General features: G+C 53.3%; 1 protein-coding gene and 1 long non-coding RNA gene across 12 annotated transcripts in view; one reads left to right on the top strand and one right to left on the bottom strand.

Annotated features, from left to right (window-relative positions):
- Positions 1 to 17,274, bottom strand: part of DIP2C (disco interacting protein 2 homolog C) — a 413,035-nt gene that overhangs the window by 225,111 nt on the left and 170,650 nt on the right. The window lies entirely within an intron of this gene.
- On the top strand, positions 4,352 to 10,262 carry LOC109273821 (uncharacterized). 2 transcript variants are annotated; one of them, XR_008419766.1, is made up of 2 exons: positions 4,352 to 4,878; positions 9,361 to 10,262. It is a non-coding gene; the product is annotated as an uncharacterized LOC109273821 (long non-coding RNA). The 2 variants fall into 2 exon arrangements; XR_002083295.2 differs by lacking the exon at positions 4,352 to 4,878 and adding an exon at positions 5,462 to 7,782.

Here is a 17,274-nt window from a genome sequence, read left to right as displayed (position 1 = left end):
TTTTTCAAAGAAAAGGGCGAGTGCTGAGACACCATGGGGCGTCTACAGCAGTTTGTTGGCACAAGGAGATTAGGGGGGAGGTATGGCAGTTAAACTCGGTCACGCGTGGTGGGTGCAGCTGGACGACGCCTGCTCTTAACAGAGCTACCACTGTCCACGTTCCAATGCGCTTTCCACACACAGTACCTTCGGGAGACACATCCAGATAAATTCATGACTCACTGGAGCACGACCAAGGACGAACACAAGCCAGTATTCTAACCCCTGTATCCCGTGAATGCAGGATTTTAGCCTTAAGCCAACACAACTCAAAGTGTGTAAGATTTACAAAAAGCACACAGGTTCACTGAGACTCAAAGAAACCACAGCAGAACTATTTTCCTGCTCCCATCTTTGGGCACAGAGAGTCTTATAAAGTTCGGTACTAAAATTTAAAAAGTTCAAAATCCTGGGAGGAAAAAAAAGGTGTGTATGGATGCAATTCTGTATGTGTCTGTGTCTGTATATATGTGTATCTGTGTGTGTCTGCATACATATGTGCCTACCTGTCTGTGCATCTGTGTGTACGTGTGTGCATCCATGTGTGCATTATGTGCTTGTGTGTATGTGCAAATGTCTGTGTGCATGTGCATGCCCGTGTGTGCATGTCTGTGAACATGTGTCCTTGCATGTATGTGCATGTGTGTTCACGTCTCTATGTGCACATATGTACGTGTATGCATGTGTATGCATGTCTGTGCCTGCCTGTGTGTGCATGTGTCTGTGTATGCATGTGTGTGTGCCTGCATGTGTGTGCATGCCTGTGTACATTTAAATTGAAGCGTTCAGAGAAAGCGATTCTCTCTGGATCATGTGTATTTACCAACGTCTTGGCATTTTGTAGGCACAGACAGCTAATAAAGTATAGCAACCATTTTTAAAATCCTCTAATGAAACAAATTACTAACTCAGTGTCATGGAAAAACCAGGCTGGCTGACACTTTGGCTGCAGCAGGAGCTGGTAACTCCATAAGGAAAGAAGAGAAAACTGAAAATTTTAATTTACACTTTGGAATGTCTCATTAACCCAGCCCTGTAACAATGACTGTGTAAAGCATACAGCACTGGGGTGCATGGTGTGTTGGGACATGAGGAGAGAAGCACCTCGACTCCCAACTGCTGTGCCACACACTCCCCACATGCACTCGCCCCGAGGCAGGATGGGGGAGCAACAACTCGGCCGCAACAGGCTCAGTTCACCAAGCCCTGGGCAGAACAACAAACACGTTTAAACACACACACTATTTAAAAACACACTTCTGAAGGCATTACGTGACAGAGTCGATTTAAACACGGTCACAGTAAGTTCTGGACAACCAGTTGTGACAGGTCCACCAGAGTCCACACTTCTCAATACGAGGACTTTTCTGATCTCTGGTGTCAAATTCCAGTTATGACAACTTGTGTCCTCAAGGGGGAAAGTGACACACACATTGGTCGTTACAAAGTGATAAGTGGTGAGACCAGGAAAAGAACACAAGTGGAGAAAAGGAAGCGTCAACAGGAACTAAATATAAAAATATTTAAAATGCCCACAAAATGAGATAAGCCAAGACAAGAAACAGAAGAGAGACCAGAGAGATATAGACAAGGAAAAGCTACTGTGGACCAGGAAAGGGAACTGAGAAAAAATCATGGCTCTACTTCCTACTCAGTTCAGGAAACCTCATCTCTGAGCTCTGGGTTCTTCTCCTGGCAAAGACTCAACAGGAGGTCCACGAAGCTGCCACGGCAGAAACAGAAAACACACAAACAGGGACTCTTCCGAGCAGAAGCAAACCTCGTCTCCTCACCCAACCCTAAGGACTGCCACAGTTGAGGCAGCAGAGAACCACGCAGTGCCTTCGTGGTCTTCAGTTTAATGGAACCATCCACAGAGCCTTCAATCCTGCCTCTACCTGGAGACGGACCAGACCCAAACCCGCTCGCTCTTCTTGCTGCACAGCTGGACTTTGGTCCCAGCTTCTTCCAGGGTCAGAGGTGTCAGGCGTGTCAGAGGCATGCCAGCTGTGGCTGAGACCAGTCCGCTACATCAGACACGTGGTGACGCCATGACAGCTGACGCACTGGCCCATCCTGTCCCTCCCCACAATGCCTGAACGTAGAGACTGCCAGGAAGGTGGCGGGTGCACCCACGGCCGCCAGCACCTGTCCCAAAGGCCACCTGCTGGCCAAGAACTCCACATGAGTTGGAGTTAGGCCATTAAAATCTTGGGACTTGTTGTAACAGCTAGAATTATGAAGATTAATCCAAAAACCAATTATCTTTTTTAACTAGACCCTAATTATGTGAGATTGCTTTAGACACCCGTGGACTTGAGATCCAAACACACCTGAGCATGAGCACCTTACAGCCAACAAGCTGGGGCCCTGGACGCCACTGCCTTCCCTCCCTAATGGGTCCTATACACACAATAAGCACTGCAGCTTGTGAACACTTGCTGTATGCTGTTTTCTTTGATCCTTGCAACAATCCCACTGGTACCTGTCAGGGCTCAGTATGGGAGAGATATGGGGCTCAAGGCGGAAAATTACATTAACTGCTTGGTGGGGGCCACAGGGTTCGAATCCAGCCGGTCTGATAGCGAACGCCATGCTCTCAGCCTGTGACATTAAGCTTTCCCCTGAAGTGCCTGATCACCCCGAAATCTTCTGTGTTTCAGTCATTTGCAAAGGAAAGGAACACCAAACCAAGGAAATACATAAACTGGGGGGAAAACGGGGTGTTACCAAATTTTAATACAGTAAAGGCTACGATAGTGAAAAAGTCGCCGCCACATACGCGCTACCAAAGCTTTCAACAGCATTTTAAATGCGTTACTCTGTCTCCCCAGCCACACTGTGCAGAAGGCAGTGCTAACAGCCCTGCTGCACAGATGAGAGGACTGAAGCCCAGAAAGGTGAGGAGTGGAATCTCATTCGCCAGCGTTTCCGCAGAGTAAACCCTCAACACGTGCAGGACAAATGAACACAACGTGGATGTTGCTAATGATTAACGGAAACCCCCGCCGAGCTCACCGATGACGAACCCATCAGGGCTCCCGCCGGTCAGGGGGACGGAGGCCCAACAACACGGACCGGCCCGTAACCACACGACAGCGTGGGGTTCAGCGTGAGGCTCTGCCTGCCCAGAGCTCTCGGCTCCGTGCAGGCGCAGAGGGGACGCCCACTTGGCGTCTGAGCTGCACCCACGAGGCACGGCCCGTAAAAGAGCAGGCGCAACGGTCTAAAATTCACAGCCGCTGCTAGAACGCCTCCGTCCGCCCCCGGGAGGAAGCCGCGCTCAAGCGTGGGTGCAAAGCTCAGTACGCACCGCGTCCCGCCCCACGCCGTCCCCGACCGGGGCGAGCCCTCACGTGGGCCAGCGTCCCGCTCAGAGGTCCCGCGAACTCTCCTGCCGGCGTACACCCAGCCCCACCTCTACTGCGCAAACTCGGCCTCTCACAACGTGCCCTGGCAACGCCCAGAGGAGCCCCCCCCCCCCCACCCGGGGTCGACGGGCTCGGGACGCACACCCGGAGCCCTCTTGTCGACGGGGCGGGGACCACGCCACTCTCCGGCCGCTCCCTGCGCCCTACCCTCCCCGCAAACTCACCGCCGGGGCTCCCCAAGGGCATACCCACGTCCTCAGCAGTGACAACGGAGGTGTCCGCGCCTCCGGTACCGCCCCGGCCCGCCCCCAGCGCTCAGTGGCCGGGAGCGCTCACCGGGAAGACGATGTTCCCGAGTTCTCTTCGGCGCCGGCCCGCCGGCCCTGGAACCGCACTGCCGGCCGAGCACCGCCCTCCTTCCGAGGACCCGTCGCCGCGGGGCTGCATGGACCCCGGGGGCACAGACACCCTGCGGGGGGGTGGGGGGGCGCCCACGCCGTCCCTCGTGGGTCCGGGACCCCTGGAGCTCGGGGCTGCTGCGGGCGCGGGGCGACGCCCCCTGTCGGCCGGCTGCGCAGGTACCGCGTGAGAGCCAGTGAGCGCGGCGCGGTCTGTGCCCAGGGCCCTCCGCGCGTCCACCCGCGCCACAGCCCCTCTGCAGAGGGGGGCTCTGCAAAGGCGCCCCCCCCCCCCCAACAACGCCACACGACCGAGGAGACGCAGGCCGCTCACCCCGCCCCATCCCCCGCGGAGACCCCGGGCGGCGGGCGCTCAAGAGCCGGTTTGGGCTGCAAACCCGCGGTAAAGGGCGGGCGGCCCCAGCCCTGCGGGGAACGAGGAAGCCCAGGCCCGACGGGACGTCCCCAGGAGGGCGCCGGCCCCGGGTCTACCTCCCCACACCCACCGCGCCGGGGGTGGGCGTGAGCGCGCATCACAGGGACCCCAGCTCCTGACCCGTTCCCCTCAGAGCTGCCGAAGGCGCCACGAGGAAGACACGCGGTGGCAACCGGCACGTCACGTGCTGTCCCGGACAAGCTTCGGGGGCGGGAAACCGTCCCCGGGGACGACGAGAAAATCACCGACAGCGCTGACTTTACCGACAAAGTGTTTGTCCGCTGGCTGTGAAGGACGCACCACCCCCTCGCGTCAGGGATACACCTCCCTGCTCGCGTAACAGACCCGCCCGAGGAGTGGTGGACGCGTCCCGCTCGCAGGACGGACGGAGGCGCTCGCAGAGTGAGGGCGGCGCCCGGCTCGCGGGACGGACGCGCCCAGAGACTGACGACGCGCCCGGCTCGCGTGGGGCGTCCGCCAGGGGCAGGAAGTGTGGGGTCCGCGGGAAGCCGGTAGCGCAATCACAAGGAGCTGTTCTACGGTTTGGTATGGAGATTCACTTCATTGGAAAACGAAGCCATTCCCATGAAAACTTTGCCTTAGAAGCATAAAGGACTTCAATTTCTCCAGAAAGGTAACACGGCAGGAAATAGACGATGCGTCAGCTGCGTCTGCTGCTCGAGGCCCGGGAATCGCTGGGAAACCACCCCCCACCCCCACCCCGGGCCTGGACCACCGTTGACACCGCAGGCAGGTCGGGCAATGCGGGGCCGCGCGGGCAGCACAGACGACGTCAGGGCGACGGTTCCGGCCTCCTGCTGCCCCGGCCAGGACACGCACAGCCCGTCCGCCTGCCCCAAATCACAAGCCCCACGGACTGACAGAAACCGTCCGCCGGGGGCACCTGGGCCTGCGGTCGCCGCCAGCACGGACACTGGAGCAGCCCCATTAGCTCGCTGGGTCTGGGGCTCCCGCGTCCTCTTCCTGAGCAGCACCGCGGGCCCGCAGACGCTCCCTCCCTTGTGTCTGGGGCTCAGGCTCACACTCCCCGACCCCGCCGCCGTGCGTGCGTGCAGCTCCCGCAGCCACAGGAGGCCTGGCCGTGGCCCACGCCGGGTGTGCTGGCTCCCCGACAGCCCAGCTCAAGGCGAACACGCTCACGCAGTCCCATGGAGGCTACCGAGTGACGCGCAGACAACGACGCGGGAAGGGCCGCCCCGCGGGCACCCCCACCGAGCAAGTCGGCTGCCAGGCCCGGTGCCTCCAAGCGGCACAGCACCGCCGGCCGCGCCTGCAGGCTCCAGCTTAGTGCACGAGCTGCCACAAGTTCTCACTTCAGATCTCCAGACTGCCTGGCTGCGCACGATGGCACAGGAATGCGACTGTGTGGCCGTAGCCATCACTCTCAGTGTTACCTCGGCCTCCTTCGGAACCTCACGTCTTCAGGGCTTTTGTGGAAGCTCACCCCCTTCAAAGTGCCACCTGTTCCTCCACAGAGCATCCAAGATGGGAGCCTCCACACCCAGCCCCTCCTGTCTGATCCAGAAACGGAGTCAGTGTGTCCAGGCGTTGGGGGCCACAGTGGGGGGTCCCTGCAGTCCTGCGCCCCAGACCCCAAATCTCCATCCACGATGACTGCAACTCAAGGTCATCTGTCCGACCAACAGTCTGTGCAACACTTTGTGCCTGGGGTTTTAGCAAAGAAATCGGAGACAGCCTCATCTTGGCCCCAACTGTCACAGCAGAGACCACGAGACTGGCCCCTCAGACTCCAGCCTCACGGGAAGGTGGTGCCAACCTGAAGTCACCAGCTCTACCCACAGGGTCACAGGCTGCCTGGACTGCTGTGGGCAGCATTTCGCGTTCGCTACCCACACTCCCAGGACTCGACCACAGAATCGGCCCCACGTACTTGGGCATGCAGCTCAGGGAAGCCTTCGTGACCTCCAGCCTCAGTTTCCCCATCGGCAAGCTGTCCATTCGCTGCCAGCTGAGGCTCCCAAGTATAAATGGGCTACATTTTAAAGAAACAGTGAAAAGGAACTGAAAGCAAATTTTTCTGCCAACTACATTCCTTTCGCCTCCCCTTCCCAAGCCCACAAGGGCTGCCACATGCCTCTGCCTGTCACGCTGCCATCCGCCACATCTTGCTGTCCTCCCGTTCCTCCTTCGAGACTCTCCTGGCTGGCTCACTGCCCTGACCCGGCCATACACGCTGTCATTCTAAAACGGAAAGCACTCTTTTTCTGTTTCTGGGAATATCTGAAGGGGTTCCACCTTCTCCCCAAACCCCTCGGCGCCTGCCAACTACACCGTCCCTCGCACATGGTGGGCTGGCCAGGCATCAGGGTCCCGGCCCTGCACCCGTGTCCCCAGCTCCCTGCCACTGCCTTCCTGGGCATCAATCCCCTAATGAATAAAGGAGGAGGAGGAGCCCAGGGCACTGCAGGATTGAAGGGGCACCACACACATCACTGCTCAGAGCATGTGCTGCTCTCGTGACAGCTCTTATGTGGGGCTGCTGTCAGGGCCCGTGTCCAGCTCCCCCAGCGCCTCGCAGCCCATCACAGAAAGTCCCTGTGGGGACAGGGCCCGGCAGAGGGCCAGACCATTGTCCTTATGTCCTCAGGGGGCAAGACCTCTGGCAAATGAATGGTAGATGGTGACATGATGCTCCATCGTGAGATTAATCTTAAAACAGCATTTGTTCTGGCCAATAGGATGAGAAAACGCTGCAGGCATTTTGTTGCTATCTGATTTCTAACACGTCCAGGAAGAGATGCACATACCCCCACCCAACTTACATCACTTGGCCTCCAACACCCACAGGGCCTCGGATTTCAGATGCCTGATTCTGCAGCGCTCCCTCCAGGACCACAGTTTCCACAGCACATACCACCAGGAAGAGCAGAGCAACCAGGAGGTGGGCCCGGAACAGTAGACTCCAAGCCCCCACAGCACGCACAGGGACACTCAGAGCCACCGTCACACAGGTGGGCAGAGGAGGAGATCCCCACCACGTCTCATCCCTGCTGGCCTGGGTGCCCCTTCTGCGCTCCCCTCACTGCAGTCTCTCCCAGCTGGAAGTCCGACAACCTGCCCCCCACACCCTGAACCAGCTCGTGCAAGGGATCCCTGTGAAAATCCACGCTTGATGAACAGGGGAAAGGCAGTTTAGGGGATTTCTTGGCAAGGATGTCAATGAGGCGTGACCAAAAAAGTAGGAGTCATTTCCAAAGAGGGCAAATGACCTCTGGTGTGGGCCCAGCTGTCCAGCCCCCAGACCGCCACAAAGGGCTCCATGACCTGCCCCTGCCCCACCTGCTTCAGTGATCTCTTCTCCTCTGGTTCCCTGTCAACCGTCCCACAGACACTGACTAACCAAGAGGAAGAGAGGGAAGACTCGGGACTGCCCTCTCAAGCACCTAGCATCACCTTCACACACGCTAACATCTCAGACTCAGCTGTGGACAACCTTGTCCTACAAACAAGAAAACCTATGTTCACGGACACTAAGGCACTGCTCCAAGGTCAACAGGTAAAAGTCCACACTCCCGTCACACGGCCTGCCCATGCCACGATGGCTCCTGACATGGAGTGCAGGACGGTGCCCACCATCCACCAACATGTAACGACGCACAACTCAGCTCCTAATGGTAGAAACTCAGCCAGACTTGAACTCTGGGGACCACATGCAATCAGCTCCGAGAGGATCTCCCTTGTGCTCAGAAATCTGGGCGACAGGCACACACTGCTGCACACCCTCATTCAAGTGGAGACCCCCCCCCCCCCCCCGCCGCCTGGCCAGTGCCCCACTCATACCTCCCTGGATTTCCTGCTAGGACCTGCAGGGGTTGGGGTCCCAGACCCTCCTCTCCAGCTTGCTCTCCAGAAGCAGGTGCTCCAGGGAAGTGGTATGTTCCCCCAGCCTGCCCTTCCCACCACCTGCCCCACACCACACTCCACTGCTGGGGACAGAACATGTTCACACACTCATCTGCAAAGTCACAGATGTAGGCTGTTCTCTGGGGCTCACACAACCAGACAAGACAGAGCTACACGAGATGGACAGCTAGTTAGTTCAAGTGCCATTTATTATGTACCAGCTGGATGCCATCACTGTGTTAAGAGCTACCAGTCCTGAGGTGACAGAACAGGAATCCAGGCTTCCCTGCAGATCTCCTTCACAGTGGACATGGTTCCCAGAAACAGTAAGACTGGGACAGTTCACTGCTAAGGAGTCAGACTGGCCTCTTAGTGGCCATCAGCACGCATAACAGATCACCAGCTTAATGAACAAGCAGTAATTGGAGATCAGGGGCCCTGAAGCCAGGCATAGAAGGAGGAAGCTGGGGTGTACCACAAAGATCAGGGGCAGGAGCGTTCCTTACATAGGAGCATCTGGACAGTGGTGGGCAGATGTGAACCTGGACTCCAGCAAACCCCACACCTATAGTCCACACTTAGAGATCAGCTCAGAAACAGAGACGCTCCAGCCCGTGCCTGGGACAGGTCCTCCATGGCATTTCATCATCCTCCGCTGGGTGTCCGGATGCTTCCCAGGTTCTTGCTTTCATAGCAACAAGACGAGAAGGTGATCGCCAGTGTGACATGTCTTAGCCCAGCGGTAAGGAACAGGGGACTGAGCACAAGTTTGCTATGTATCAGACAAATGAAAAGCCAGGTTACCATTTTAGCGCTCAGCAGCAGAGCTATCTACTATGTATATTTATCTGTACCAATTATTATCTTTAGAACGTTAAGGATGACTAATATTTACTGAATTCTTACCTAGCTTCCAAGCACTACACCAGGACTTTGTGCATGACCTCAACCAGTAGCAGCAAATCTGTGAAGGAAGTTACATGTGATCATCCCTAATTTGGAGACCAGGAAAGTGGGGTTTGAAGGGCTAAGTGAGAAAACCAGACTGTATACCACATCTGTCACCTCGGAGACCCTTGCTGCCACCTTTTTTGTTTTGCTTTTAAAAATCATTATTGTGCTCCAACTTTTTTTTCATGAACTTCCTATTTACCCTGAATATACGCATACTCGCTAAGTAATACAGGTGCACCAGCACATGCCAGTTAACCGTGACCTTTCCCTCTTCCAGATGTTCCTGGTCTGCTCTCTGATCCTGCCTGCCAGGCTTTGAGACACAGCAGCACTGAAACCAGCACAAACAAGCAGTGGCTGGTTTTTTAAACAGGACTGCCAGTTCAACAGTACAGATAAATTGGACAAAAACTCTTTCATTGAAACACAGACTGAAGTCCAGAAGGACAAGGAGAAAACCCCAGTGAAAGAGCAAGAGTACAAATGATAGTGGACTGTTTCAGATGCCCCACGAGCCAGCAGGTTTGAAGGCAGCATTATTACCTGTCTGCTCTGGGGCTGCTGATCAAACCTGTGGCATAGATCATTGGTAACTCAATCAACCCGATGTGGACATTCTGATCATTCTAATATGGCGGCACAGAATGACCAGGATTAGTCACACTGGGGCACAAAACACACCCTCTTTCCATTCCTGTGTTCTTTACACCTCCTTCCTCAAAACCCAGTGTTTCCTCCTAGACAAGAGGCATAACACGGCCAAATTCACTGTGATCCTGTAGACATTCTCAACATCAACGTGCTCTGAGCTAGCAACCTAATGTGCATTGAAATCTTTATTGCTGCTCTCAACACAAACGTTGGTGCACAGCTGCTTCTGGAACGCAGCACCTCATGACCAAGGGCATCCTGCCCCGACTGTCCCTACAGTCTCCAGTGCACAGCCCTTTGCGGGGGCTGTCATCCAACCTGCCATCAGGGGCAGCAAAGAGTGACAGCAGTCTAATCAAGAAGGAATGGTCAGAAGTGCCTGGAGCACAGGGTGCAGTACTGCCTATAAAGCGTTTTTATGTGTACACAAGAGTGTGCCCTGTGCAAACTTCTTAGTCACCAACTCTTCTGCTGAAGAAGTGCTTTCAGTGGCTTAGCTAAAATGAGGGGCTGGCAGATTGATCAGAGTTACACATGAGAAAAATTGTGCCCACCTTTTTTTTTCTTTTTTTTTTTTTTTAGGAAAAAAATGTTACCAAACAACCTTAATCTTAGAATTCAATGTAAAATAAACAACAATTTTGTTTTCAGGCCAATGTGCTACTTACTGATCCTATTCGGGATCCTATTCAGATAAGTTAAAACAGGCAAAGCATGGCATTTACTTTGAAGAAACGAAACCAAACCCCTCTAATTTTCCCCATTTCCTAAAGACTGAGAACTGTGTAATCTTTACGGACGTGTGAAGGATGGATTCCGATGCCTGCCCAGCCTCCAGCAGGGAAGTTCTCTTCCATGACGCATCAGACCTCTCCCGGAGGTTGACCTGGTCAGGCAACAAGGTCACTCCACACAGCCAATGCCAACACACATGCCCGTCCTATTTACCACCTGTCCCACCAGACCTGACAGTCGGAATTTTGGATGCTTGTGCTTACTCGGGAGTATTTCCTCCAAGAATGGACCAATCAAGTTCCAATAGCATGTGATGACCCCATGTCTGTAGCTAAGCAACCACAGTGGTGACACAAAGCACAGGGTTTTAATGTCTTTCTACACAAACTGAATACAATTTAATTTTTTCACATCCACGTGTTTAAGACTTCCCACCTGGTGGGCACACAAGTGCTAATTCCCAGAGAAACAAGCTGTTCAGGAATTTTAACATTTACCGTTATTATCACTATGAAGCAAGAATTATCCTTAAAAATGCATAATAATCTCATTCTCGCATTCACCAACTGATAGTCACACAGGAACGTTTCCTGTCAGGTTTCTGATCAGGAAAAAAAATGGATTGCTGGCAAAGAGATAAATATGTAAAACTATGCAAAATACCTCAAGAAAAGTTAAGAAATAACATAACCCAATTACTTCTTTAAAATGTTGTAGGGGCGCCTGGGTGGCGCAGTCGGTTAAGCGTCCGACTTCAGCCAGGTCACGATCTCGCGGTCCGTGAGTTCGAGCCCCGCGTCAGGCTCTGGGCTGATGGCTCGGAGCCTGGAGCCTGTTTCGGATTCTGTGTCTCCCTCTCTCTCTGCCCCTCCCCCGTTCATGCTCTGTCTCTCTCTGTCCCAAAAATAAATAAAAAACGTTGAAAAAAAAATTTAAAAAAAAAATAAATAAATAAAAAAAATAAAATAAAATAAAATGTTGTAAATGCAGGTGAATTTCAATAGTAATTTGTCTGTAATTAAAAGTATCACAAAAATCTTTCAAAATGTTGATACTCGAAGAATAACCATAAATGGATATAAAATGCAAGCCAGCCAGCTGGCACCAGGGTAATTCTGGGCTGTTATTTTTAACATACGCGGTTATTATTTACTCAGCTAAAGTATAAGCCTCTCCACCCCAAGACTGATTTTCATAGGGAGGCTGATTTTTAGTAAGTAAAGGCAGTTTTAAAAGAGGTTGGGACATCTAAAAATAAGCGGTAAGCACTCTCCCAGGGGTCGCAAGGCCAGCTTCACATCCGATGTCAGCACCACAGATAAAGGTTCGCCCCGCTCTGCACACACGATAGTCAGCGCTCCACAGCAGCATGAGAAACATCAGCGCTAACACTGGACTAAAAGAAAACCATCGGGCTCATAGGTAGCATTCAGTTATACGAGCTGTGGCTTTAAGACCATGTTTATGCTCAAAACTAGATTCCTTTGATTTGGGGGCAGGGGAGAATCCTCTGGGTGGAGAAGCTGCTGTTTCTAAGGTGAACTGGACAGTGCTGTCTGGAGTCTGCCTGTCACAGGTCAGCAGATGGTGGAGCAGGGGGAGGTGGGGTGGCTTTCCCTGTCTTCCCCAGCAGGCCAGGACTTGTCCACTAGCGCAATGGGGCCAAAGCCTTCCAGGTCCAGGAATGCACCTAGAGACCCACTTGCGTTGGAAATCAGTGAGAACACGCGATTTATTCTGTTTTAGCAACAACCCAGCACATAGGTGAATTTTAAACATCAGACTGTGTGGAAGTGCCAGCAGAAGTCACCCTGTAGCTGTCCCTTGTCCTTACTTGAAATAGGCTGTTCACCCCCTCGAGCGAACTAGCCCTCCTGGCTCAGGCGTCACGTGTATCACCCTCGAAGAGACAGCATCCGGTGGCAGGAGGCTGCCAGCCTCACCCACATCTGTGGTCAGGCACGCAGACATGGGAGAGGGGCCAAGCATTCCCCACCGAGAACTGGGTGTGGGTCCCACCACCCTGCCCGGGGTGTTATTTTCCAATACATCCATCAGCAAACTCCCTGCTTTCTGCTTCATCGGCAACACGTGTTTATATCAATGGACTTACTCTAAAAACCAGGAAGCAAATTCAGATTTCAGATTAACAGGGATTGTGTGAACTCAGGATCTCAACACAAACACAAGCAGCAGGGGCACTGGCTGCACCCCACACGTGCAAGCCCGACAGGGCCCCAGGGTTTTCTTGGGAACTAAGACACAACAGGGAACATGGGCTACCTCAATCACTTTCTGCCAATAGCAAGTACACCCACTGTCCCCTGGGCGCACGCCTTGTCCCAGAAACAACCCCAAGCAGCAAGCATCCAATCAGCAGGCAAAGGGTGTCTTCACACCCTGTGGGGGATATGGGGCCACATCATAAGTCCTGTGTTTTGGGAGCTGAGAAGAAGACACAGACGTCCACAGACTGATGCAGGGACTCCCGAGGGCACCACAGGGTGATGCGCTGACTCTGTCCCTGCCAAGGCCTGGATCTCCGGTGACTCTGCACTGAGCCCCACAACCCACAGCGCAAACCCACTGACACCCAATCCCACCCTGCAGAGTCTGTACCCCAAGCAAGGCTCAGTGTGGACCCCATTTCCCAGGCCCAAGGCAGTCAGCAAATCAACAAAGAGTTGTCTGGAACACCTCCCAGAGACAGCTGGGGCTTGTCCTCTGCCTTGGGCGGACAGTGCAGTCTGTGGTTGACGGATTCCACGAGAGCAGCCTGACACTGGACTCTGCTGCCCCCATTCCGCACACAAGCCCCCACCTTGCCAAGCACGTGCCTCTTCCTCAACCACCCTCCCTCCCCGTCTGCAGTCCACCATCTTCATGGAGTGTAATCCCACCACTCAAGGCAAAGGCACCACTAACCTACCTGCCACCGAGATGGAGACGTGCTAATTACGCTACGATGCCACTTAGAAGATGCATCACCATTTCAGCGATGCTGAATGAAAGAACAAAGGAGACTGCAGGGGGGCCTTAGGACCCTTCCATGAAGCTCCTTTGCTGCCATGGCCCCAAGTCCCCTCCTCCACGCACCCCCTGTGCGCCTCCCCCACACCCTTCCTCCACATGCCCCACCTCCACGCACCCCCTCACACACCCTACCCCGCTCCAGTCTGAGAGTTCACGAGGCCCTGTTTATATCTCAGCGGCCAAAAGTAACAGGTGCTCCACACAAGCTTTCTTGGTGATGATGACTAAACACAATTTCTCATTATACCTAGACCACGAGGAGAAACAAATCATGAGACCAAACAAAATGGGGACGGCTTCTAGATAAATTTTTAAAAGATTATACTGAAGGCCATTCATCATTTTCCATCAGAGTGAGAACAAAATCAATATTTCAAACAGATTTGCCCCTGGCAGAGATGCCCTTTCCTTTCTCTGACAGCTCACTAATACTCCTACATTACACTGAATTTATCTCAAGGCATCCTATTTGTGCCAACATAAAAGGTCACTCTACTAACAATCAACAGCCACCCCGACTGATGCGTTCAACAGCAAGAAAGCAAACCCTGCAACACTCAGATGTCATCTGAAGCAAGTCTAGAAGCATCCTCAGTGCAGTTTCACGGCAAAGAAACGTAACATCATGACGTCATGCTCTCCCTACACCACCAGATGAAATGCTCACTGCAAACACCACGCAGGGACCCGGACACCTCCCAGAAACAGGTCTGGGGGTAGCGGTGCTGAGGAGATTTCACATACAGAAGAAGCCACTAACCTCTGCCCTCCCCTCTAACTCAGGAGACAGCCCAGCTCCCATCAGAGCCACCCTTGTGACCAAGTATGACCCTGTTTCAGGCTGCAGCCCCAGGACAGCTCCGAACCCTCACAGAACAGCAAACAGCAATCCCCAGTCACCCCGCAGCTCCAAGCTCTGCTCCCCACCGGACGAAATCTCAGAGTAAGTCAAGTCTGTCACAAGACCCAATGACAGTTTTCACTGGGTGGTGTTTATCCAGACAGGACTCTCCGGGGGACCCTGAAGCCCAGCGCTCTGACTCCTGGGCTCGCCAGGACCTGCAGGGGCACTTCCTGCTTATGTCCAGGCACAGGCTCCACCCTTTAAGTACCCAGTTTGACAGAAAACCACACGTACGTTAGGAACCTTTGCACAGGATGGACTTCACCGGGGACAGCTGCCCCTGTCCCAGGAGAGGCTGTAGACCTGGTCTGATCAGAACTCCTTACTGCTCTCCCCCACCCCCACGACAACAAAATTTCTGATTCCAGCAGGCAGCTCTTCACTGCCCTCAGCCTTTAAGTAAGCAGCTATTACTGTTAAAAGAAAGGAGACTCCCTGTTCGTCGAAAGACTACAGCCTCAACAGCCATCACTTTATGCAAACGCCCCCACCGACCCAGAGCCTAGGCTCTGCGTGTGGGGTCACGAGGACCTTCCAAGTCATATTCAGTCCCCACCTCTTTGTCCACTTCGCTTACAGCGTGCAGACTTTTCTTCATTATCTACCCACCCTCCAGCCCAGGCGCTCCCGATCCGGCCCCTGCCATGGTCATGGGCCCATGCACAGGCCATTCTCATGGCCACAGGGTAAGGACTGACCCTCTGGCAGGCACTCGGCATCCCCAGCCTGTCCCCAGGTCCTCAGGGCACATCCAGGGGCCTTCCAGAACTACATCAGTGGTCCGCAGCCACAGGGAGGCACCACAGATGGGGCATAGAGCCGCTAGACAAAGTCCTGGCTATCAGGCCCAGTCGTTCAATCGCTGATGCCACCGAGCCGGCCACAGGCAGTGGCTACGGCACTGAAACACCTGTGCAAACCACTCCCGCAGTTAGACGCCCAGCCAATACGCGGCACTGCCCACACCTCACATCTCAGCAGAGGTGTGGGCCTGATAAATCCCCTTCACGGCCAAAGCCAGTGAGCATCAGGCCCGTTACCCAACAGAATTCGAGCCCTCCCAAGTGCCTGACAGCGCGTGGACACATCAGGGAGGGACACGGCCCCTTGCAGTTAACACACACGGCCTGGGGTACAGAAAGACTCCAGACCCCTCCCTGCAGCTGCTCCACGCGGTGTCAGAGGAGGGGTGGGCTCCGTCACCAAGAAAAGAGACCTTGAACCCCCAACACAGAGGGTGCCTTGAAGGGTGGCTTTCCCCAAAGAGAGCCTTGCAGGAGTCCTGGAGGGCAACAGAAAGCGTGAAGCTCAACTCAGACAACGACGACATCTCTCCCCAAAACAGTCACGAGCAAGCTCTGGCGTCACCACCACACCCACCAACTGTAGTTACACCTTGAAAAAATCTCAACAGTACTGACGTGGAAAGGTCACGCAACAGAGTTCAGAAGGCTGCACGGAATTTCCCTAGACGCACAGATTTTTGAGCTAAACTCAGTAAGCTAAGATACTGGGTGGTTTTTACATAGGACCTTCAATGAACACAGCTTAACTACAAGCGGCATAGTATTTAGGGTGATCACACCAGGAAGCCCACGGTGAAATTTAAAACAGAGATATCTTGACAAAATTATCAAAAAGTAAAACTGAAGCGTCAAATGATCTTTAAACAATACTACGTAGCTTCCAACAACTGTAATGTGTATCAGGTATAAGACCTACACCCACATACAGAAAATTATTAGGGATGTAACAGGGGAAGAAAAATTAGAAACAATTTTAAATGTATTTACAAAAATAACGTTTCCACATCCACAGGCTAAGGACTCCCACAAACTGCGCATCCCAAGTTAAACAGTGTGTGTCTTGCGTGGGAAGAGACCACTTCTCTCCAGAAACCACGTGAACGCCATAGCCTCACAGGAGTTTCAGCCCACGTGCTGTCCCGTCTGCCCCGTCACCAGGCCCCAGGCGGCCCGTGCCCCTCTGTGCTCAAGCCAGACAAGGCAACATCCCAGCACCCCACGACCTTTCTGTTCTGTGGCCACTGACCCTTAGCCACTGAAGTTGGGCTTTAGGGGAAACAAGTCAAAATTGGAAAATCACAGAACCTTTAGCTTTTTAAAAATCTGCATTTTCAGTTAACACGAATGATCTGAAAGGGTAATGTGATAGGCACTGATTCTGCTTCTGTGGTTTGCTGCCTACCTCTGCATATTAAAGTATACTTGTGAAATACTTATGTCCTTTAATCAACATTTACAGGGCATACGCTATTGACCATGTATAATAGTCACGTGGTATCGTTTTAAACGAGAAGTTTTAACTCGGGGAGTTGAGACATCACTCAAAAGTTAAGCCCCCGACAACCGTTAACTGAAAATACTGCACAGGACGATTACAAAACCAGGGACAGGGTTCAATACAGATCCTGTGGCTTTGTTTCCCTCAGTGTGCACGCTAATATATAAATGTTTCCACTTAGCATTCTCACAAATCTTTGAGCCCAAATTCCCTAATTTTCATAACCACAGGTAAATAAGTATCCACATAGGATGAAAGGGAACAAAGCATCAGTTCCTGAAAGCGAGTAACTGATTCCAGGCACTGCAGAGTCCCAGCCCCCACTATCCGGGCAAAGTCATGCTGACGGGAGGAGCCTTTACTGTGGTTCTGGTTTCAGGGGACCACTGCTCATAACTGCCTTTGCTCTTTGAGTCCCTGTGTCAAAGAAGAAGACGCTATGTGGCCCCTGGTGCCCAAGAACAGATCAGCTCGTTAAACTTAAAAAAAAAAAAAAAAAAAAAAACGGTAAAAAAACTTAACCCTGTTCCAGGTCTAACATCATCCCTGCCACCCAGGCCCGTT

Source organism: Panthera pardus, unplaced genomic scaffold (genome assembly GCF_024362965.1).
Source record: "Panthera pardus isolate Hobbes unplaced genomic scaffold, ASM2436296v1 HiC_scaffold_6, whole genome shotgun sequence".
NCBI classification, from domain to species: domain Eukaryota; kingdom Metazoa; phylum Chordata; class Mammalia; order Carnivora; family Felidae; genus Panthera; species Panthera pardus.
Note: the sequence above shows the minus strand (reverse complement) of the source record. Positions and strands in the feature narration are given on the sequence as shown.